Genomic DNA, 26,435 nt, shown 5'->3' with positions numbered 1-26,435 from the left:
GTTGTGTGGGTAGAGAACCTCCGTTTTCTTTGTGAGTTTGCTACGGGAAAATCCAATAAATAGGAACAGAATAGCAGCAGTTACCAGTAACATTATTTATCTTCAGCAGGAAAAAGCACAAAAAGGAAACTCCATAGAAGCTTTCTAGTATTCTTTGCCTCCCATTAATTCACTTGTTTAAAATGAAAATATAAATAACTAAAACAAATTTGTTTTGTTTTCAATGGAATGGCAGGAAAAGTTTTGGAACCTCAAGTACACAATCTATCAAACCTCACAAGTATTTGAAGTCTCCCAGCTTTCCAACCCCAAGACACCACCATAGGAATTCATCAGTGAAAAAGATGTGCTTTCTTTAATTATGGAAATGAATGCCATCAATCGAATTCAAACTCCAAAGTCATTGCCAAGTTTTAATCTTCATGGATAGAGCTTCACATGAAGGAGTAAAGAAAATTCATTCTACATCTTAACTTCTATTCAGAGGTTGCACTCTTTTCAGCTTGAAGATTTGTACCTTCCTTGGGTGCTACCTATGTTTCATTCTCCATTCCCAGTGTAGCAAGGGAAACAGCCTGGAGATAAGATGCAACATGCCATACAGGGGAAATAACTTGAGCTTGCATTGCATCATTTAGAGCTTCTTGAGGCATGTCATTCATGAGAAAAGATAGGCTGCGTTGTGCTAAAACAGTTGGAGAAACCATGGTTCCAGCATCAATGAACTGCAAGTTAAAGAAAAATCTGTTTGAAAATCCAAGGATTTGATAAAAATATATGTAGAAGTGGATAGCTTTTGTGAAAAAGGTCCCAATGCATTATATTCTCACACTGAAAAGATGGTCACAACTCAGAAGCTTTCTTTATTGCGGGGAGATTGTTTCTATGAAAGGAAATTACTACTAACATGAGTTCATAATGAAGAGAAAACCTATGTATAACATTCAATTACATCTTTGAAGTCCTTTTGCTTGAAAACAGAATCACCTTTTTTCCTGAAATTTAAAGTTTCCTGCATTTCGTCAGTCCACATTTGGAATGAGAGCTGCAGTGCAACACAGGAGAACAAAATATTTCAGCACAGAGAAATTAAGAAGGCTAAGCATTTAGTTGAAAATATATTATTTAAACCAAAACTAGTGGATAACCTCATTTTGTTACAACCCAACCTATGGGCCAGAATGGCACTAGGACCTGAGCCAGCCTAAAGCCCCCGAGGCCCGTAGTAAGCCTAACTATTTCTCAACCCATGACTAGGCCCACAATTTAGGCCCAATATGCATATAAAATAATTTAAATTAAACTGTTATGATTTTATTTCGGCCCAACTTAGCCCAGTAATTATCAAAAACTAAAATTAGGGAAGCCCAGCTCAACCCTGTTACATCATTTGCAAACTATTTAAAACTTATAAAAATTTTCATTTATTAATACAAAAACTTAAATTTATGCAGTCCCTGATAGGATTAATGTTACTACTAGTACATGCGAAGTTCTAAATTACAAATTTAGATAATAATAATAATACAGTTAAAAAATTTTTATTTTCATAACCTGCGAGGAAAGGAACAGGTTATTCTGAAAAAGGTCTTCTCCTGTAGCCTGGAAAAATTTGGTGAATAGGAGTGAGCGTTCGACTCAGAGAGTAAAATATCAATTTTAACCACAATCTCTATAACTATCTAAAGCTAATACACCCTGTAGAGTGAAATGCAACATCGTCAATATTTTCACGTCATAACAGCAAAAAGGTAATTTGAGCACTCACACACCCAATAAGGTCAAACAATACATATATGGGAGCTGATCCCCTATATAGCCCTCTTAATCCAACCTATGCCAGCGAAGAACTCAAGCCAGACTTTCACTTAATAAACCAAATCGAGGTCCCAGCGAAGAACTCAAGCCGTGTCTACCCCGAAGGACCGGGTCCCAGTGACGATCTTAAGCCGTGTCTACCCGTCCTGTCCATAGCCAACACCATACCTGTAACACCCCCGTTGCATAGCCTGGTATATTTCACTGTTCCGGTGACCGGTGTCGGTCTGGACAATTAATGGGATTAGGGCCACACTTAAGACAACTTAAGAAGCCATAAACACAAATAATTAGTAATGTTTAATTAGTTAACTATAAATAAGAAAAACAGAACATAAGAGGTTAAACGAGCCGAGAGTCACAGCGATGAGTGACCTCCTCGGGAATGGAATAGATCGACCAATGGAATAGTGCAACTTCGGAGCACAAAACCGAAAATTGGCAATTTTGCCAAAATGACCTATGCTTTGAAAAAGTGACCAAAACCAATAAGTTTCATGAACAAAATGTGGTATGTGGGTGAAGTTGGAGTTCCCATACCTATTAATCCTTAGAAAGTCAATTATTTGACTTGAATAGTGCAGTGAATAGTAACCCGAAACACAAAATTTCGAGAACGTCGAATTTAACACGTTAGAGCTAGGTAAATGTGAAGCTAAGTTTATTTTGGGTTTATTTTAAGTTATAGTACTGAAACATTGTAAAATTTCATGTTTCAGTGGAAAAGAATACCGGGACAGAACCCGAGGAGTCGAGTCAGGGCCAACAGGCGACTCGTCTGAGGTTTGTGCACAATAAACCCTATTTTGAGCATTTTATCCTTGAAAAAATTGATTTATTACTCATTATGAATTCATGAATTTTTGTGTTGCCACCTTGTGATCACATTGTAACTTTGGAAAATTGATTTGATTTTTGTATGCAATATTTGAATGAAATGTTTGAAATGAATTTTTGATTCACACTTAGCATGACAGTTACTTATCATGCCTCCTCCATTTATGGGGTTGAGATCGTTTATTTTCCTCCCTCTCTGGCTTGCCAGTTGAGGTTGTAGATCGGATGAGTACTCATTAGCTAGCTAGCCACCTCCCTCATTGGTTTCGATTAATGGGGTTGAGATTGCTTTGTCGTGGTGTACAACACGGCATTGATCGGAAATTTTGTGTCATGGCTTAAGTTGTGTACGACTTTGGCAACACTGTGTTTACGCAATTGTTTGACTAAACTGTTGTTTAATATATTATTTGACAAAATGAGTTGTTATGAGCTTGATATTTGTGAAATGTGATTGTGAAGTATTCAAATTATGTTTCATCAATAAATGATTTATGTATCACATTTTAAATCTTTATTGTGCACCACTGAGTATGTTTATACTCAGCGATAGTTTAATTTACTGTCGCAGATAAGAGCAAGGAAAAAGCAGCAGAGTGAGCTGCTACTGAGTTGAAGATCACATCAAGCTTTTGTACGGGTATTGTTTTATACCCTTATGGTTATTTTGATGTAAATACTGTAATGTCATAAGTATCAATGTAAATTGAGCAGTTGTAAATAAATTGTAATAATATCATTTTGGGTTTGTTTCTGTAAATTTAATATTTGTAAACATGAATTTTCTACTTTATGTTTTGTAAATGAAGATATTAAATACTTGGAGATGAGAAATCTTGATTTGTATTGTGAAATTATTTGAAGTGCCTTGATTGAGTTGATTTGAGAATTATTGGTGGTTGGGAGTTGTGAAATATTTTTGGAAGTGCTTTTTACAGGTCTTTAAAGAATTGGTTTCTCAAAATACAGAGGAAACTCTGTCAAAATTTTTATAAAAATTGCGACAAAATTTAAATGGACAAAATTTTTACTAGTATTTAAACTTTGAATAAATGGTTTTTAATTTCTACCAAAATGCTCACCACTTCCAAAATGTAAGAAAATTGTTTTAAAATCCCTTGTAGGGTACTTAATGGGATCATGTTATGCCTTACGGAGGGGTAAGGTGTAACAAAATTATGAACTTAAGTTGATCAAATTACTGACCAAAGTTGGATCAAAATCTGCCAGAACCCAAAATACTAGTATGAACAGTGCACATTAACAATAAACTTATTTTGGCCATAACTTGAGCTGCAAAACTCCGATTGAGGTGATCCAAAAATGAGAATACACTTAAGACAATAAGGAACATTTTCTATGAAGGAAGTTTTTTCAAATTCCAACAGTAGATCCACCAATGGAACAGTGCAACTTCGGAGCACAAAACCGAAAATTGACAATTTGGCCGAAATGACTTAAGCTTTGATAGAATGACCAAAACCAACAAGTTTAATGACCAAAATGTGGTATGTGGGTGAAGTTGGAGTTCCCATACCTATTAAGCCTTAAAAAGTCAACTATTTGACTTGAATAGTGCAGTGAATAGTAACCCGAACGACAAAATTTAAAGAACGTCGAATTTAGCACGTTAGAGCTAAGTAATTGTGAAGCTAAATTTATTTTGGATTTATGTTAAGTTCTAGTACTGAAACATTGTAAAATTTTGTGTTTCAGTTGAAAAGAATATCGGAAAGGAACCCGAGGAACCGAGTCGAGGCTAAGAGACGACTCGTTAGAGGTTTGTGCACAATAAACCTATTTAAGCATTTTATTTTTGAAAAATTGATTTAGTACGCAATATGAATTTAAGAACTTTGTGTTGCCATCTTGTGATTAAATTGTAACTTTGGAAATTGATTTGATCTTTGTATGCAATATTTGAATGAAATGTTTGAAATGGATTTTTGATTCACACTTAGCATGACAGTTACTTATTATTCCTCCTCCATTTATGGGGTTGAGATCGATTATTTTCCTCCCTCTCTGGCTTACCAGTTGAGGTTGTAGATTGGATGAGTACTCATTAGCTAGCTAGCCACCTCCCTCATTGATTTCGATTAATGGGGTTGTAGATTGCTTTGTCGTGGTGTACAACACGGCATTGATCGAAAATTTTGTGTCATGACTTAAGTTGTGTATGATTTTGGTAACACTGTGTTTATGAAATTATTTGACTAAACTGTGTTTAAAATATTATTTGACAAAATGAGTTGTTACGAGCTTTGATATTTGTGAAATGTGATTGCGAAGTATTCAAATTATGTTTCATCAATAAATGATTTATGTATCGCATTTTAAATTTTTATTGTGCACCACTGAGTATGTTTATACTCAGCGATAGTTTAATTTATCATCGCAGATAAGAGCAAGGAGAAAGCGAGAGTGAGTCATGGATTGACAAGAACTTCTTGATCCCTTTTGTACGGGTATTATTTTATACCCTTATGGTTATTTTGATGTAAATACTGTAATGTCATAAGTATCAATATAAATTGAGCAGTTGTAAATAAATTGTAATAATATTATTTTGGGTTTGCTTCTGTAAATTTAATATTTGTACATATGAATTTTCTGCTTTATACCTTGTAAATGGAGTATTAAATATTTTGTGGTGACCAATTTTGATTAAATTGTGGAATTTGCTTTGAAGAGATTTGAATTGGGTTGATTTGAGTTTTATTGGAGGTTGGGAGTTGTGGAAAACTTTTGGAAGTGCTTTTTACAGGTATTTGAAGAACTGGTTTCTCAAAATACAAAGGGAACTCTGTCAAAATTTTTATAAAAATTGCGGCAAAAGTAAAATGGACAAAAATTTTTACTAGTATTTAAACTTTGAATAAATGGTTTTTAATTCCTACCAAAATGCTCACCACTTCCAAAATGTAAGAAAATTGTTTTAAAATCCCTTGTAGGGTACTTAATGAGTTATCGGTAGGTGAAGTTCGGTAGTTCATTAAGTATTCTACGGGATCATGTTATGCCTTACGAAGGGGTAAGGTGTGACATGTTTTAGCGGTATCAGAGCATGGTTTTTCAATAAATTTTGATTATATGTATGAACATTTTATTGATAAGTACAACTGCTCAAGTGTCTTTAATTGATACATATGACATATTTACATCATGAATATGCACTAACGGAGGCCAACCTCCTTGTGTTTGATCTCAGGAAGTAGAAAATTGTGAAAAACGGAATGGAAGGAGGAGATCATTCCGAAGAACAATCTGTTAAGGCTGAGGTTCAAGGGGAAGCCCCAGCACTCCCGAACGTGAGTGGGTCAGCCACTTCAGCTCCTGCTCTAGCATCGCAGTTTCCTGCTCAATTTGTACAGCAGATGGCTGCGTTCTTTCAGCAAATGGCGGGTAATGTGCCACCTCAAGCTCAAATGCGATGACGCAAGACAACCTGACCCTCAGCTCGGCAATATGAAAAACTGATGAAGTTTGGGGCCACCGAGTTTAAAGGCACTGTGGATCCACTGGAAGCAGAACAGTGGTTGGAAAGAATGGAACGGGTTTTTAGAAAGCTACAGTGTACAGAAGAGATGAAGTTCGAATATTCTGTTTCCCTATTACAAGGGGATGCCTATGAATGGTGGAAGACCATCCCCCACAGCCTGGTTGAGCCACCTGTGCTGACATGGACAGACTTCCTGAGGGAATTCAGGCAGAAATGGGTTCCCGATGCATATGTGGATATGAAGTTGCAAGAATTTTTTAGTTTGAAACAAGGGAATCAAACTGTAGCAGAAAATGAGAGAGATTTCTCAAGGCTAAGCCACTATGCTGGAAGCTTAGTCTCCACCCCCAGAGACAGATGCAAGAGGTTTGAGTTCGGGCTAAGGCAGAGTCTGAGAATGCAAGTTGTGGGTTTCAGACATCAGAATTTTGCTGAATTGATCTCACAAGCCATGGAATTAGAAAGGATAGAATCCGAAGGGGCAGTGAAGAAGGGTTCACAAGAGAAAGAGAAAACTGAAAAGACTACTGAACAAGTGTCTGGAAGTGGTTCTGGGAAGAGGAAACAGTTTGGGGGATCTAGCTCCCGTAGAGGCAGAGGCAGATTTTCTAGCCAAAGACCACCCCGGTCTGGTCAGCAGACCCAGCAGGCACCCCGAGGAGCTCTATCGGTCCGGCAGTGTGAAACGTGTGGTAGAACTCATTGTGGGGTTTGTTTCAAGGCTACTGGTGCATGTTTTAACTGTGGAGGAAGCGGACATTTCGCTAAGGATTACACTAGTCTGTGCCGGTCTGGATCTTTCACTACATTTGAAGGATCAGTCCAAGTCTCTGCACCCAGAGGGTCACCGTCAGCTGCTAGAGGTAGAGGCAGAGGTAGGGGTCCTGGTAATACCCCTGGAAGTCAGAGCACTATTAACCAGCCAGTACCTAGTGGCACACCAGTCAGAGTGTATACCATGCGTCAGAGGGAAAAGGCTGAAACATCAGATGTTATAGCTGGTATTTTCTCCATCCTTGACCAAGATGTGTATGTGTTATTTGATCCTAGCTCCACACATTCATATGTTAGTGCTAGTGTGATGTGTCCTACTGCTATTCAGTGTGTACCAATGGACTATGATGTGCTAGTAACTAGTCCATTAGGCCAGGAGGTCAGGGTAAATAGGCTATATAAAGATTGTCCTTTGGTGATCCAAGGACACACTTTTCTGTCTGATTTAATTGAAATGCCCTTCAGAGATTATGACATTATCTTGGGCATGGATTGGTTAGCCAGGCATCACGCTATGATTGATCAGAGATCAAGACAGTCACTTTTGGTCTCCCTCAATATGGTGATGTAGTAATACATGGGGAGAGACAGTTATTGCCTTCAAACATCATTTCAGCTGCATTGGCCAGGAAAATGATTAGAAAAGGGTGTGAGGCGTACTTGGCACATGTGATAGACACCCAAGTGGGGAGTCCAGCATTGGAGGACATTCCTACTGTATGTGACTTTCCGGATGTATTTCCTGAAGAATTGCCAGGATTACCTCCAGAAAGAGAAGTGCAGTTTGAAATTGATGTTATGCCTGGTGTGGACCCAATCTCCATAACACCATACAGAATGGCACTGCACTGAAAGAGTTGAAAGTGTAGTTGCAAGAATTGCTTGACAAGGGCTTTATCCACCCTAGTGTGTCACCTTGGGGAGCGCTGGTGTTGTTTGTTAAGAAGAAGGATGGCACTTTCTGCTTGTGTATTGATTATCAGCAGTTGAATAAGGTGACAATAAAGAATAGATATCCATTGCCCCGCATTGATGACTTGTTTGATCAGTTGAGGGGTGCAGCTGTGTTCTCCAAAATTGACCTGAGATCAGGTTATTATCAGCTGAAAGTACAAGAGCAGAGTATTTCTAAAACTGCCTTCAGAACCCGCTATGGCCATTATGAGTTTTTGGTTATGCCATTCGGGTTAACTAATGCTCCGGCTGCTTTTATGGATCTGATGAACACTATCTTCAGACCATACCTCAACCAGTTTGTTGTGGTATTTATTGATGATATATTGGTCTATTCGAGGAATGCAGAAGAGCATGATATACATCTGCGGATTGTACTATAAACTTTGAGGGAGAAACAGCTATATGCCAAACTGTCGAAATGTAAATTTTGGCTGAAGGAGATATCCTTTTTGGGGCACATAGTATCAGCAGAGGGTATTAAGGTAGATCCTAGCAAGATTGAAGCTGTCCTTAATTGGAAGCCACCCAGAAATGTCACAGAGATTCGCAGTTTTCTGGGGTTAGCTGGATACTACCGTCGATTTGTGAAGGGATTCTCCATGTTGGCATCTCCATTGACTAAGCTACTTAGAAAGGATGTGAAATTTCAGTGGACGGACAAATGCCAGCAAGGTTTTGATGAATTGAAAAGATGTTTAACAGAGGCTCCAGTCCTAACTTTACCCACACCGGGTAAAGAATATACAGTCTACAGTGATGCTTCTCACAACGGGTTAGGTTGTGTGTTGATGCAAGATCGAAATGTCATTGCCTATGCATCACGCCAGCTAAAACTGCATGAGAGGAATTATCCGACACATGATTTGGAGCTTGCAGCCATTGTGTTTGCTCTTAAGATCTGGAGACATTATTTGTATGGGGAGAAATGTTACATCTACACAGATCATAAGAGTTTGAAGTATTTGGGCACCCAGAAAGAGTTGAATTTGAGACAGAGGAGATGGTTAGAGTTGATAAAAGACTATGATTGTCTGATAGACTATCACCAGTGAAAGCTAATGTTGTGGTCGACGCCTAAGTCGCAAGACTATGGCAAGTCTACTGATTACTCCTTTGTCTTTGGTACATGAGTTGAGGTTATTACATGCCGCTTTAGAGATTAATGATGATGGGCAGCAGCTTGCATGGCATGTACAGGTGTTGATTGATCGATCGTAATGGTCGCCGTAATGATGAAAGGTATCGGTCGTTGGAAGAAGTCCTACAGGCAAGAAACCGAGTTCTCAATCGAGATGATGGTTTCTGCTACACGAGTAGAATGTGTGTTCCTAATGATGTTGATTTGAGACAGATCATTTTGAAGGAAGCACATGAGTCTCCTTTTGCCATGCACCCTGGTGGTACAAAAATGTATAGAGGGCTAAAGGAGCATTACTGGTGGATGGGTATGAAGAGAGATGTGGCAGAGTTTGTATCCAAATGCCTAACTTGTCAGCAAGTAAAGGCAGAGCATCAAGTACCAACTGGGTTGTTACTTCCACTACCAAAGGTTTAATGGAAATGGGAAAGAATAACAATGGATTTTGTAATGGGACTTCCGCGACACGTAAGAGTCATGATGCAAGATGGGTCATTGTCGATGATCGACTAAGTTCTGCTCATTTTCCGCCGATCGGATGGACTACGCTTGGACAGATTGGCGGGTTGTACATTGATGAGATTGTGAGATCGCATGGAGTGCGGTATCCATTGTATCGCAGCAGATCCTAGGTTCACTTCTAGATTCTGGGGTAGTCTTCAGAGAGCCCTAGGAACTAGATTGAACTTCAGTATTACATTCCACCCATACACCGATGGCCAGTCTGAGAGAGTAATTCAGATCTTGGAGGACATGCTACGGGCTTGTGTGATTGAGTTTGAGGGTAGTTGGGATACACACTTGCCTTTGATTGAGTTTGCTTACAACAACAGCTACCAATCAAGCATTGGGATGCCTCCATATGAAGCTTTGTATGGCAGAAATGTAGAACCCCGTTGTGTTGGGATGACGTGGGTGAAAGAAAATGATTGGACCCGAAATTATTCAACAGATCAAGAGAAAATCAGTAATCGTGGTCGACTTAAAGCGCATCGACCGTCAAAAGTCCTATGTTGATTTGAAAAGAAGGGATATTGAGTATGCAAAGGTGAGAAAGTTTTCCTCAAGGTTTCTCCTTGGAAGAGGATTATGAGATTCGGCAGAAAGGGGAAACTAAGTCCTCGTTTTATCGGGCCATATGAGGTATTAGAAAGAGTGGGTCCTTTGGCATATCGGTTGGCACTACCTCCAGAGTTGGAGAAGATACATAATGTCTTCCATGTGTCTATGTTGAGGAGGTATCGATCAGACCCATCTCATATACTACCAGTAGAAGAAATAGAAGTGAATCCAGACCTCACATATGAAGAAGAACCCATAAAGATTCTGGCTTATGAGGTGAAGCAGCTACGGAATAAGCAGATACCGTTAGTAAAAGTGCTGTGGAACCATCATTCCGGCCAAGAACCTACTTGGGAACGAGAGGAGGACATGAGGAGACAAGACCCACAGCTATTCAGAGATTGATACCAGGTAAAAATTTCGAGACGAAATTTATTTAAGGGGGGGAGAATTGCAACACCCCCGTTGCATAGCCTGGTATATTTCACTGTTCCGGTGACCGGTGTCGATCTGGACAATTAATGGGATTAGGGTCACACTTAAGACAACTTGAGAAGCCATAAACACAAATAATTAGTAATGTTTAATTAGTTAACTATAAATAAGAAAAACAGAACATAAGAGGTTAAACAAGCCGAGAGTCACAGCGATGAGTGACCTCCTCGGGAACGACTGTAAAGTCATTTTAAACTCAAATTTCGAACCGTAAAAAGTGACGCTGCGGTCCTTAGGACCCTTATGAACACAGTGGAAAAGAGAAAATCACGAAAAAGAACTGTTAAGTCAGTCAAATAATTAGGTCAGGGAGCCGGAAGAAATATTGGATTATTTACAAACCGGGTTGAACCGGCGAGGGGCAATTTGGTCAATTGACCCCGAAAGCTGACTCCTGACCTAACTGTCCAATAAAATCGGAGAAAAGAGAATTTCGGAATCGAGAATTAAATTAAAGAACTAATAGAAAAAAATAAATAGAAAAAAAAAGAAAAAGATGGAAAAGTCAAAGTTGATGACATCATTAATGATGTCATAAACAAATTTATTAAATTATTTATTAAATTAGATTTTTGGTCTTCTTTAAGTGATAAAGATGAAAGAAAATAAAAGAAAAAAAAACAAAAAAAAGGTCTTCTTCCTTCCTTTGGTTGCCGCCTCCCATTTCCCTCTCCCTCACCATGATTAAAACCTCCATTGAAGCCATCTAAATCTTCCCTTAAACCCTAAATCTTTCCATGAAATCTTTACATCCCATAACTAAAACTTGTATTTGAACTTTGATAAAAAGGTTGGGAGCAAATAAATCAAGCAAAGTTGAAGAATTGGATAGACAAATTCTGCTCACTTAAGGTAAGCTAATCCAACTTCTCTTTTTAGTATATATGATGGATTTAGGGTAGAAATGAATGAGATTATATGGAGAAATTGAAAAATATTGCATGTTTAGGAAGAGAGGGAATTTCAGCCAGCATTGTGAAGAGTGTAATTTGCATGGCTTGATTGGCTTGGATAGGAATATGAACCTTAATGAGTTAAGTGATGATAGTTAAGGGCATTGAAATGGTTAAATGCAAGAGTTAGTGAGATTAGGGTTTCAATGCTAGGGTTTATGAACCAAAATTTGGAGAAATGCATAAATGGCATGTTTAACCTATTGTGAAATGAAATAATGGTCAATTATGACCAAATAAGTTGTGTGGGAATTGTTGGAATGAAAATCAAATTCGTAGGTCCAATGGTCATCTCTTTGGCAGATGACCAAACCCACTTTGAAGGACCAAAACTCAAATTTTACAAGTCTAATTGATATGCCACTAATTTGGGATGAAAATAGACATAAAATAGCACAATTTTCATTAAGGAACCATGGCCAAAAACTGACCAAAACTTGGTGAAACAATTGACCAAAGTGAAATGAGAGTAGGCTACCACTGCACCAAACTGACCAAATGAATAGTTACTGTTCATTTGGTCATAACTCCAGTTAGACAGGTCAAATTGACCTGAAATTTGGCCAGGGGTTAGAGGAGATATAGACCTAAAACTTTCATGAAGAACATCACCCCAAATTATGCCATTAACCCATTCAAATTATTGAGCAAAGTTGAGTTACCAAACCTGCAATTCTGCAGATTTTCATTTGTGCAGTAATGTTTGGATGGCTATAACTCTCTCTAGAAAACTCGGATTTAGGCGATTCTTGAACCGATGGAAACCTAAGACATAGTAGAACATTTCATCTGAAGAAAGTTAGACCAAATTATGAACTTAACTTGATCAAATTACTGACCAAAGTTGGATCAAAATCTGCCAGAACCCAAAATACCAGTATGAACAGTGCATGTGAACAGTAAACTTATTTTGGCCATAACTTGAGCTACAAAACTCCGATTGAGGTGATCCAAAAATGAGAATACACTTAAGACAATAAGGAACATTTTCTATGAAGGAAGTTTTGTCAAATTCCAACAGTAGATCCACCAATGGAACAATGCAACTTCGGAGCACAAAACCGAAAATTGACAATTTGGCCGAAATGACTTAAGCTTTGATAGAATGACCAAAACCAGCAAGTTTAATGACCAAAATGTGGTATGTGGGTGAAGTTGGAGTTCCCATACCTATTAAGCCTTAAAAAGTCAACTATTTGACTTGAATAGTGCAGTGAATAGTAACCCGAACGACAAAATTTAAAGAACGTTGAATTTAGCACGTTAGAGCTAAGTAATTGTGAAGCTAAATTTATTTTGGATTTATGTTAAGTTCTAGTACTGAAACATTGTAAAATTTTGTGTTTCAGTTGAAAAGAATATCGGGAAGGAACCCGAGGAACCGAGTCGAGGCTAAGAGACGACTCGTTAGAGGTTTGTGCACAATAAACCTATTTAAGCATTTTATTTTTGAAAAATTGATTTAGTACGCAATATGAATTTAAGAACTTTGTGTTGCCATCTTGTGATTAAATTGTAACTTTGGAAATTGATTTGATCTTTGTATGCAATATTTGAATGAAATGTTTGAAATGGATTTTTGATTCACACTTAGCATGACAGTTACTTATTATTCCTCCTCCATTTATGGGGTTGAGATCGATTATTTTCCTCCCTCTCTGGCTTACCAGTTGAGGTTGTAGATCGGATGAGTACTCATTAGCTAGCTAGCCACCTCCCTCATTGATTTCGATTAATGGGGTTGTAGATTGCTTTGTCGTGGTGTATAACACGGCATTGATCGAAAATTTTGTGTCATGACTTAAGTTGTGTATGATTTTGGCAACACTGTGTTTATGAAATTATTTGACTAAACTGTGTTTAAAATATTATTTGACAAAATGAGTTATTACAAGCTTTGATATTTGTGAAATGTGATTGCGAAGTATTCAAATTATGTTTCATCAATAAATGATTTATGTATCGCATTTTAAAATTTTATTGTGCACCACTGAGTATGTTTATACTCAGCGATAGTTTAATTTACTGTCGCAGATAAGAGCAAGGAGAAAGCAGCAGAGTAAGCTGCGGGATTGACAAGAACTTCTTGATCCCTTTTGTACGGGTATTGTTTTATACCCTTATGGTTATTTTGATGTAAATACTGTAATGTCATAAGTATCAATATAAATTGAGCAGTTGTAAATAAATTGTAATAATATTATTTTGGGTTTGCTTCTGTAAATTTAATATTTGTACATATGAATTTTCTGTTTTATACCTTGTAAATGGAGTATTAAATATTTTATGGTGACCAATTTTGATTAAATTGTGGAATTTGCTTTGAAGAGATTTGAATTGGGTTGATTTGAGTTTTATTGGAGGTTGGGAGTTGTGGAAAACTTTTGGAAGTGCTTTTTACAGGTTTTTGAAGAACTGGTTTCTCAAAATACAGAGGGAACTCTGTAAAATTTTTATAAAAATTGCGGCAAAAGTAAAATGGACAAAAAATTTTACTAGTATTTAAACTTTGAATAAATGGTTTTTAATTCCTACCAAAATGCTCACCACTTCCAAAATGTAAGAAAATTGTTTTAAAATCCCTTGTAGGGTACTTAATGAGTTATCGGTAGGTGAAGTTCGGTAGTTCATTAAGTGTTCTACGGGATCATGTTATGCCTTACGGAGGGGTAAGGTGTGACAATACCACACGCACACCAACTCACGCACACTGCTCCAAATTACCACAATAACATCCATGGCACTTTAACAGTTGTGAATGCAACATAAAACGTGTCTAGAGTTTAACTACATAGATATATATTTATAAGTGATGCATTTGCATGCTTGAACATATAATAATATCGAAATTACAATTAAAATTAATATTTTACTCACAGTACACCGAGGACTATTGTGGCTGCAGGATGGAGGAAAATAGTTGACATCGATCACCTAGATAATTAAATTATAAATTTATTAGTACTATGTCAAAATAAAGCTCTAAAGAGATAATAGAAAACCTAATTTATGCCGAAAATCCGACAGAGTTTCCCCTATACTTGGGACCTACCCAACCTGCAAAAGGCTTTAAAATACACTTCTATATCTGCCAATCACACAATCACAACTCAATCACATTACAAGGCCCCTCCTGGGCCCACCCAAACAGTTAACAATCCACAATTTGGAAAATTACAATTTAGCCCCATAACTAGTCCTTTTGCAAAAACTATCCAAACGAGCTCTAAAAATTTTAAAATTTTACTGCGCGGTCCTTAATAATATTATAAGGCTATTACAAAAGGAATTATAATTTTCTAATCATCCACGAATATTTTATGAATTTTATTCTAAATCGATATTAGCCGAAAATTAGCAACTTGGAGTTCGGGTTTACCTATGCCAATTCTGACACCTGGAACGCGTCCAGAACGCCTGAAAATGCTATGATTGACTATAATATTGACCACGTTCTGAGACGGGCCATCGGGCAGCTGGATCTAGCTGAAAATGCGGTCTCGACGCCGTGAGCTATCCTCGATCCGATTGCACCTAAATTAAGTCCAAATTGTGTTAATAATTATTATAAAATTATTTTTAAATGTTGAGAATCGAAAAAGTTTAAAAATCTCACCAAATGATCTGGACCGTCCGATTATCGCCTTTTTCAAACGGTGTCCGATCAGAGCGGGACCAGTCCTATCTCAAAGATCTCGTCGTCTTGAGTCCATTGGTGGCCTCGGATTTCCAATCCGACAGTTGGATCGCCGAAAAAGTGGCCGGAAAGCCACTGCCGTCACTTTCTCTCTCCTCTTTCTCTCTCTTCGAGACTCGCTGGAAACCTCCACAGAATGGAGCACCGCCGGTCGAGATGGGAAGCCCATGGTACCAGGTGTCGAGCGCTACCCTCACTTGGTCGCAATGCCACCGGGAACCGCCGGAATCACTCCTGGAAGGACGCGGCTGCCGCGCTCGTTAGGGGCCTCCTCTCGCCGCCGTTCACTGTCTAGGAGGTTGCCGGTGCCACTGGGGACCGCTGGGAGCTTGTCGAACCTCTGCCGACAGTCGTCCGCCACTGAGTCGGCCGGAGATGCAGTGAATGGAGAGGGAGAGGGAGAGAGACGGGAGGGAGGGGCTTCCTACGTTTTTCAATTTCTGGGTTTTTTTTTTTTTTAATCTTTTAATTACATTATTAGTCCCTCAACTTTTTAGGGGTTTACAATTAGGTCCAAAATTATTTTATTATGTTAAAGTTTAATAAAATTCTAGTAATGATAAAATAAATATAATCTAGGAAATTTAATTATTTTATTCTCATTTACTAAATTAACTTTAATTAATTTAATTATTATTACTTTATTTATTATTATTATTATCTTCCTTTATTTTTAAAATTAGTTCAAATAAATCCTATGATATTAATAGCATAATATTTCCTTTTTTTATTTTATTTATAAATTTAAAAATTTTTGGGTTGTTACATTCTTCCTCCCTTAAGAAAAAATTCGTCCTCGAATTTTCGAATAAACAAGAGATAAGGAAAAGAAGATTATTAGAACAAGTGCAATCATTACTCCTCGTGTATTATATATGACATTCTACTGCTCTCTGATTCTACTATAGTGTTCTAACTCTCATCATCTCTTCCTAGAGATGCTCTTATCTTTTGGCTATTCATTGACCATTTTTCTGACATCTCAAGTATTCATTATAACTCTACTACTCTCAACTTGATATCTGATAACTTTAATCAATTTTGGCGCTTACCTCACTTTTATTACGCCTTAACATGTCTCTTGGTGACTTCAGTCCTCATTCCTTTGTTTCAATAATCTCTGTTTTCCCAAAACATGACTTATGTTCCTTATCCTAAGACATCCTATGAGTAGCTTTCTTATAGTACCTATCATATACATTTCATTCGAAACCTTTACTTATCCTTTGACCTTAACGGTTAGTACCAATGCATCTTTTCACTTTCATGATACTTCAAATTTCCAATCTATTTGTGTCTTTACTAAGGTACTTAGACTAACCTCTGTCCATCTTATGTAACCAGTCAGGTAGAGTGCCCTCTAAGGGCCAAGTGTATCATTTATCAACATTGGAAAGCAAACTGGGTCTCCTCTCTTATATGACAAATGTGTTTATATTCCTGACTACCCAGTCCATGTGACTTTATCAATTCTCACTCCTCCTCTGGAATGAGAATATCTAGACTTCTTCCTAAAGCTTCTTAGTATGTGGCCTACTTCAGACACATTGGCACTTAGATCGAGGTTCCACTACTCCTTTAATTTATCATCTCATAATTATAACTAGCTTTACCGAGCTTTCTTCCTGTTTTTTGGATCTTATCCACTTCCTTTTTCTATTTTTGCTATTATTGATATCTTTTCAACCTGCTGTACTTATTCCTTAATCTTAGTCCTATTTCACCCTTACACTTTTTCCTTCAAGGATGTCCATCCCATCATCAACTTTAACCCCCCCCCCCCTTTTTTTTAGTCTTATCTTGATTACTAGTTCCATTACTTCGGGAATTCTAACCTTACGATTTACTCCTACCAGCGCATTCTTGACCTTATGTAACACTTGTAATTAACCATGGAAAATTCTTTTTGTATCCCCTTTTTCCAACTTAACTATCAGAACATTATCATTCCCTACCAGCCTTAGTAGGAAATTGCTCATCCTGGATGGATAGGAGCCCCTGAAACTATAAGTTCCATCTGAACTAACATGGCTATGGGAAATATGTGCCATGCCTCAATTCCAAACAAAATACTTCACGTGTTCATTCTCCTTAATATAATCACATATACTACCTATAGCTTTCCAAACTTCAGCCTTAACTTTTCCCATTAGCAACAATTTCATCTATTGAAACTCATCCACAATTAGTATTTCCTCCAGCTCATAGTTTAAAATAGTTGCAAGCCTTAGTAGCTAACTCAATTTAACTCCTGTTAGTACTCTGATCGTCCTTTCATACTTAACACTAGGTATGCACTTAATGTCATTCTCATATCAGGAAATTGTGTATGAATTGGTGCCTACCAAACTCTCAAATAACTAGGTCTCCTTGACTCAGTCTCTGTTCCTTATATAACCCTCTAGAACCAATAGCATGAGCTAAACTTGAAAAGAAAGAAAAATATCCTCTTACATTCAACTACGCCCGATTGTCCATATAATAACGTTTAACCTATGTTCCTTGGTCTTTCTCTTCAAATTTCATCATCTCCTAGCACAATTGTGCTCTACCTATAAGGTATGATCTGCATGAACCATTTACCGTACCATTGTCCTTCTTGACATAATATTTTATAATTTATTAACTTTACTTATACTCGACCAATAATTCATATCTATCATCGTTTATATTGTGTCCTTAACTTTTGTTGAATCCTGAAAGATTTCTCTCACTAATAGATTCTTCCAGCACTAATTCCGCCCTTATCTATGGTCATTAATTTAATCCTTGAACTTTCTAGTGATTTATAACCACCCATACTTGTCACTTTTCGTTCTACCCTTACTGTTGTTCTGTTGTTATTGCTTCACTGCAAAGTGATTCTGTTGATCACACTAAAAACGTTTGCCTGACATTCATAATGAACCTCTAACTACCTTCTCACTATCTCAAAAGTCTAACCTAAAGCCTCTGTGTCATTATCTATCATTCTTTTCCTCTCATCATACCTATTTGATCCCTTAGATTGACTTTTATTCAACTTACTACTTACTAACTTCTTTTTCTCTGCCTAATTAGATAGTCCGCAATACCATCGCACACCTTCTAGCTTTTGCCCATTATTATTGTATTTCTCGCCTAATCTTCTTGATACTGTTAATAATTTAAAAGAATCTTGCCCCATTGCTATTCACTTCACTTTAGGAATATGGAATAGATAAAGTATGATCCAATCATGTAATTCCAAGCTCTATATTTTAGCCCCTATCACTATCTCAACTACATCGTGCTATGAGTATCACATTACTAGATTCCATACCTCCATCACTATTCTCACTAATATGGTCCCATTTCGGGTTCTCCATCCTTGTCATTCACCTTGCAAATAATAACACTTAGCCTACCCTATATCTTAACTTTGTTCCTTTTTTTTTTTTTTGCGCCCTTCAAGTTGTTCTTTCATTTATTTCCTTTGTCTTACCCAAAATAGAACTTGACTATTCTATCCCTGGTTCTATTCTTCTTCCTAACATGATAGCTGTACTTGCTAACTATATCTTTCAGAGTCTCTATCATGTTATCACATATCTGTGCTACTCATATTTGGTCCTTTGACCACTCTAGCTAGTACTTCCACTGGCATTTAGATTATATTGCATCTGCAATCAATTGTCCAAACTTTCATTCTGCACTTTCTCTTTCCATTGGCCTTCTGTGATTTATCTTTACTAATTTATTACTCTTAACACTATTATAATTAGATTATACTATTGTTTTGAACCATATGAAGCTAGAAAGGAACTTAGGAAATTACAGTCATACTTTTATTGTATGATCTCTATTCTTATCCTTTTGGACTGCATACTACCCCCCTACTACCTTAGGGAGGGGATCTGTAGCAACTCTAATTTTTCATATCCATTTAATTAGCTGAAACTTAAAATACTAGGTATCCAAATCCGTCATTCAATTTAAAGGCTTGCATACATCTTGATCTGATTATATATGATTCCTATATGGAACTTGTATCCCTCTAGGATATCCGAGTCAATTACTCTCTACCACACTCTACAGTCCCATCTGGGGCACTATTTTGTTGGTCACCATTATTAGTAATAAACCCCTATCCCTCTTGAAAGAATAAGACCACTTTACATCATAATTGACTGCGAAAAAGGTACTACATCTTCCACCTTGCCAAAACCATGTCAAATTAATGACTCTCTTATCATATCATAGCTCTGTAAATCATCAATTCATAGTTCTGACCTTCTCTAGGCAGTAGGGTTGTACTTTACACCTTACTGATACACACAAGGTATACTATTCTCACTAAGCTCAAAGCAAAATGTCTGTCATACTACAAAAACTATCCAAAATTCCATACCGAAGACCAAATGGTCTCACTCTACAGATGTCACCTTTACTTTGCAACTAATCCGCAACCTCTGGTCTGATGGCAACTCTTGATGTAACTCTAGCTCATGCTAGGGTAACTGAGTCACTGACTCTAGTTATCTCCCAACTGTGACATTTCAATATTCTAACTCTAGACTCTTAATTAGGAGTTCCCAACTCCTCTGCAGATATAGAACTCTGTTCTGGCATTACTGTACCAAAACAGAGGCCATCTGCAAACACCCTCATTATGAAGCACCACGGGGATGCATACAGCTCTACACAATAATCTGATATCAGTACTGTAATCTGCAGCTTACAGAGCAAACATCGAGAACATTGTATAGTTACTATGATACGTCATGACAGACTAGGTCTCCTAATCTCTTATCTCTCCTGAATCTAGTATTATCATAAACTTACTTTGATTGGGTTATCCACTGACGACTGCCAGCAGTGGTATCCTCATTCTTTTCTAGGGCAACTATACTTTCAAGACTCACCTTTATGTACTCGTGCCTTGCACGAAATGGACACACCCTTTAAACCCATACTGACAAAAATATAGTATTTATTGGAGTACGTGTTTCCATGGTAGACCTCAATACGTCTGCTAAATCTATTTCACGTTTCTATGTACTCCACAAAAATTAAGACACTAACTGAGGCACTCTTATATTTCCTGAGGTATAACGCAGAATCTAGAAACAAAGAATTACAGAAAAAGACAAAACAGAATCCTACACTCTACATGTAACATCCTAACAAGACTCCTTTTACACTCCCAAGTATATTATTTCCCATGAATCTAAAGCTTAAGCTTTGATACCAACTTTGTCACGACCCAACCTATGGGCCGGAACGGCATTAGGACTTAGGCCAACCTAAAGCCCCCGAGACCCGTAGTAAGCCTAACTATTTCTCAACCCATGACTAGGCCCACAATTTAGGCCCAATATGCATATAAAATAATTTAAATTAAACTGTTATGATTTTATTTCGGGCCAACTTAGCCCAGTAATTATCAGAAACTAAAATTAGGGGAGCCCAGCTCAACCCTGTTACATCATTTACAAACTATTTAAAACTCATAAAATTTTTTCATTTATTAATACAAAAACTTAAATTCATGCACTTGCTGACAGGATTAATGCTACTACTAGTACATGCAGAGTTCTAAATTACAAATTTAGATAATAATAATACAGTTAAAAAATTTTTATTTTCATAACCTGCGAAGAAAGAAACATGTTATTTTGAACAAGGTCTTCTCCTGTAGCCTGGAAAAATATGGTGAGCAGGAGTGAGCGTTCGACTCAGAGAGTAAAATATCAATTTTAATCACAATCTCTATAACTATCTAAAGCTAATGCACCTTGTAGAGTGAAATGCAACATCGTCAATATTTTCACGTCATAACAGCAAAAAGGTAATTTGGAGCACTCACACACCCAATAAGGTCAAACAATACATATATGGAAACTGATCCCCTATACAGCTCTCTTAATCCAACATGTGCCAGCGAAGAACTCAAGCAGGACTTTCGCTTAATAAACTAAATTGGGGTTCCAGCGAAGAACTCAAGCAGTGTCTATCCCAAAGGACTGGGTCCCAGCGAAGATCTCAAGCCGTGTCTACCCGTCCTGTCCATAGCCAACACCATACCACACGCACGCCAACTCACGCACATTGCTCCAAATTATCACAACAACATCCATGGCACTTTAACAGTTGTGAATGCAACATAAAACGTGCATAGAGTTTAACTACATAGATACATATTTATAAGTGATGCATGGGCATGCTTGAACATATAATAATATCGAAATTACAATTAAAATTAATATTTTACTCACAGTACACTGAGGACTATTGTGGCTGCAGGATGGAGGAAAATAGTTGACATTGATCACCTAAATAATTATATTATAAATTTATTAGTACTAAGTCAAAATAAAGCTCTAAAGAGATAATAGAAAGCCTAATTTATGCAGGAAATCCGCCAGAGTTTCCCCTATACCTTGGACCTACCCAACCTGCAAAAGGCTTTAAAATACACTTCTATATCTGCTAATCACACAATCACAACTCAATCACATTACAAGGCCCCTCCTGGGCCCACCCAAACAGTTAACAATCCACAATTTGAAAAATTATAATTTAGTCCCTATAATTAGTCCTTTTGCAAAAACTATCCAAACGAGCTCTAAAAATTTTAAAATTTTGACCCGCTGTCCTTAATAATATTATAAGGCTATTGCAAAAGGAATTATAATTTTCTGATCATCCACGAATATTTTATGAATTTTATTCTAAATCGATATTAGCCGAAAATGAGCAACTTGGAGTTCGGGTTTACCTATGCCAATTCTGACACCTGGAACTCGTCCAAAATGCCTGAAAATGCTAGGATTGACTATAATATTGACCATGTTCTGAGAAGGGCCGTCGAGCAGCTGGATTGGCTGAAAATGCGGTCTCGACACCGGTGAGCTATCCTCGATCCGATTGCTCTTAAATTAAGTCCAAATTGTGTTAATAATTATTATAAAATTATTTTTAAATTTTGGGAATCGAAAAAGTTCGAAAATCTCACTAAGCGATCTGGATCGTTCGATTATCGCCTTTTTCAAACAGTGTTCGATTAAAGCGGAACCGGTCCTATCTCGAAAATCTCGTCGTCTTGAGTCCATTGGTGGCCTCAGATTTCTGATCCGACAGTCGAATCACCGGAAAAGTGGCCGGAAAGCCACTGCAGTCACTTTCTCTATCCTCTTTCTCTCTCTTCGAGACTTGCCGGAAACCTCCATGGAATGGAGCACCGCCGGTATGGATGGGAAGCCCGTGGTCCCAGGTGTCAAGCGCCACCCTCACTTGGCCAGAACGCCACCTAGAACCGCCGGAATCACGCTTGGAAGGACACGGCTGCCGCGCGCGTTGGGGGCCTCCTCTTGCCGCCGTTCACTGTCTAGGGGGTTGCCGGTGCCGCTGGGGACCGCTGGGAGCTTGTCGGACCTCTGCCGACCATCCCCTGCCACTGAGTCGACCGGAGATGCAATGAACGGAGAGGGAGAGGGAGAGAGACGGGAGGAAGAGAGAGACGGGAGGGAGGGGCTTGCTGCGTTTTTCAATTTCTGAGGTTTTTTTTTAATCTTTTAATTACATTATTAGTCCCTCAATTTTTTAGGAGTTTACAATTAGGTCCAAAATTATTTTATTATGTTAAAGTTTAATAAAATTCTAGTAATGATAAAATAAATATAATCTAGAAAATTTAATTATTTTATTCTCATTTACTAAATTAACTTTAATTAATTTAATTATTATTACTTTATTTATTATTATTATTATCTTCCTTTATTTTTAAAATCAGTTCAAATAAATCCTATGATATTAATAACATAATATTTCCTTTTTTTATTTTATTTATAAATTTAAAAATTTTTGGTTGTTACACATTTGTTACTCCTTCATCATCTTTATAGCCAATGTTGTCTAAGGTTTCATGTATGGCTGCCAGGTCCTTTCTTGAGCAAGCCTTACCAAATGAGGACAAAGGAGAGAGTGAAGCACTATGTGGAATGCCCATCAAGGCATAAGAAGGCACCTGCATAGTAAAGGAAATGGAAACGTAAAAACTTAAGCTACCAACTAGACAATTTGTTACAAAAGGCGTAGCAATTGATCTATGTGTGACTGTGAACTATGTTCCCCAGGTCCCAAGCTAATGAATGTATCCCAGGATACTAAAACAAGTACAGGAGTCTGGAAAACTTTGCTTCGGTTTCCTTCTGAAGAGGACTCAAAGCTGCCACTAATCATTTTGAGCTTCGTGGTTCCCGGAGTTCATACTGTAAACACCGAGAAGCCAAGCGTACTAACTCAGTTCCATCATCATTGGAAAACTGCCCTTCCAAGCAAGAATCTATCAACATCTGAAGATTTCTGTCACGTATCAAGTCAAGGGCCCGGACCATATTAGTTGAGCATGAACAGCAGTTTAGGAATGCAAATCAAAAGATCCATATTAACAATTCCATTTACTTGTCAACTATAATCTACAAAGCACTTACATGGCTGGGAGGTATATGCTTTCCACTGAGAAGTTCAACCAAAACAGTGCCAGAGCTACATATTACACTTTCTCTTCCTAGACAACAAAGACATAGAACAAGAAGCAAACAAGAAGCAAAGTCTCGGATCAAGTTATTCTCCAGGTCTCAAAGATCCTCAATCCAGAAATTAGTAAATCAGAACACCAGAATTTGACTTGAAAATTTTAATTTTTGTAATAGGAAGTGCATATATACCAGTTCTTAAATACTTGGGAGGAGTAAATGCTAGATTAGTACTGTAACTTTTTCCATCCTGCTTTTTTCATCAGACCAAATCTTGATAGTCTTGGATTACCATCTTGCAAAATTCTAATATATAAATAAAGTAATGCATATAGAACCTAGTCAGATGAATAGTTTCAACAACTGGAGCAAGAAGAATATGTACCTCATCGAATAAAATTCTGTAAGCATTAAGGTCATGATAAAGGGCACGTCCTTTACTTGTGCGGTATTATAGAGCTTCTACAAGATGTAGGGCAACCCTTAATCGCATAGCCCATTTCATAGGTTGTGTTTCCCCTGATTCAAGAGACATTTTCCCCATCATTAGGTGTCAATGCCTGATCACCTTCTAAACTAGTTACTTCAACAACTTATTACTGACAATCAAGGGTATTGGCTAGTACTAATGACACAAATCAAGCACCAGGTGATTCAATCCACAGAAGTAACTGCAAGAAATCAGCAGCTATTATCTGAATGATGCTTCACTAACAAACTAAGATTGAACTCCCAATATTCCATCAGAAAAGGATAGGTTCTGATGGGAGATGGACATACTAACAATATAAAATAATCAAAATATGATAGATGGAAAATAAAAGGGGATTCTCATCGTTCTTTTGATAATAATCTTTTACAGATGAAATCCTATGCCAAACAATCTATAGGATGTTTCCTGAATGAATCAAAATGCAGGCCTAATTAAATTAATTAGAATGTAAAAAGCATAAACGCAAAACAAAATAAGTTTTGGCCCAAATCTTTGAACAATCATAGATACAGAAGCCTTACAATGAAAAAGGTGTTTTGCAAGTGTCTCATTGGGCAAGTATTCTGCCACAAGCAGCCTCTCATCATCTTCACAACAACAACCAAGCAAATTTGCCAATCTGTGGTTGCAGAGCTGACCAACTGATCTTGCTTCCTCCAATAATTCTCCCCAAAAAAAGAAAAAGAAAAAGAAAATAGTCCTTTACTTGTTATAGTAATTAGACTAAAATCAAGTTAGGAATTTCTCAAACAAGTCATTAGCAAAAGAAATGAAAATCCTTCTCCATCAATGAGATGAACCGGAAACACAAACATTTGCCCTTGCGGACCAAAACAACCAACAATTCCATTTCATGAATCTAAAACACATCCTTGAATGATATAATCAATACAAAAATCTATGCACTTTAAACCTTCTTCAAGTAATTTAAACTTTTAGAAAAAAAAATGAAGCCAAATGGAAAATAATAAAACAGAAGGGGAGTTGGGTTTAGTGGACAAACAGTGGCATAATCATATATACAATCGATTATAAACTCCTCAAATCTTAACAAACAAGAACCCCAAAAGAAAAGTCTTTAAATGAAGTGCAAGTAGTCCAGACGAATTTCATGGCTAGTTGTTCATGTTCGCTGGTGAAAGCAGAGAGAGTACTGAGACGACAGAATTATCTGGTGAAGTTAATAGTGATAAAAGAAGTTGGCTACCAAAAATTGTCGAGCATCAGGCCAAGCCATTCCATTAATGCGCTTAACAGCGATCCTCCTCTGGTTTTCCAGCTTCCCTTTATAAACAACATTTGGAGCCTTCTCTCCATGCTCAGACACTATGTTTTCTACCTCGAAACCTGACGTTGCATTCTTGAGCTGCTCCAACGTGAACTCGCGGAACGCTGGCAAGTAATCAACCTCGCTCTTCCCTTCATTCCCTGCAGCCAATCACAATCACAAACACAAAAACAAGACAGCAACAATTATTAAGCATCAATCAATGCACTCTGTTTCTGATATTCTAGCTGAAATCAAGAACCAACCCACCAACAGCATCAGGAACTTCGACAACTGCTGCTGCCTTGAACTGTTGTGAATCCCAGCAACACGTGGTGAGCTTAGAGCACTGGCTTCCCATCTCAATATCGGAAAATCCAATCTTTAAAAACACAATGGATAAAAGAGTATAAAACGAATCCAATTCTCTATACAAACCCAGTTTATCAATTGAATTGAATAATCTCAGGGGTAGGTGAAAGAGAGATCTTGTCAAGAAAAAGAAACTGATTCTTGAAACAGAGATGAGATCAGAAACAGAACAGAACAGATCACATGTGGATTACAATTTACACGTAATGCTTATAAATGAATCAGACACAACGAAACTACAGGTTTCTGAACATCGTATTAGCTGACAGAGAAGGAATAAACTCCATTATTAAAACCGACATGGACGTCCCAAGAAAATTTTAATTCAAAGCCATAGAATCTGTGAATTATTTTAAACAATCTTGTTTGTTTCTTTTTCATGCAGACTAGTGACGGACATGATTATTATAAAAAGTAGCAGTAGTAATTAATATTTATTTATTTTATTTATTCAATTTTGCACCGCTGGGTGAGTTTCGATCGACATAGATTGTTAGATTAAAAGTGTTCTTTGTTCAGGGAATGGAAACAGAGGGACCAACGGCCAAAAGCGAGCTGAAAGGGAGAGAACC

At 37.4% G+C, this 26,435-nt stretch overlaps 1 pseudogene; it reads right to left on the bottom strand.

The window, feature by feature from the left end:
* Positions 1-258: 258 nt before the first annotated feature.
* LOC131169159 (serine/threonine-protein kinase BSK3-like) lies at positions 259-26,421 on the bottom strand (annotated as a pseudogene).
* Positions 26,422-26,435: the final 14 nt, after the last annotated feature.

The sequence above is a fragment of the Hevea brasiliensis genome, unplaced genomic scaffold, assembly GCF_030052815.1.
Source record: "Hevea brasiliensis isolate MT/VB/25A 57/8 unplaced genomic scaffold, ASM3005281v1 Scaf91, whole genome shotgun sequence".
Classification (NCBI taxonomy): Eukaryota; Viridiplantae; Streptophyta; class Magnoliopsida; order Malpighiales; family Euphorbiaceae; genus Hevea; species Hevea brasiliensis.
The sequence above is the reverse complement of the archived record's forward strand: the minus strand, read 5'-3'. Positions and strand labels throughout refer to the sequence as shown.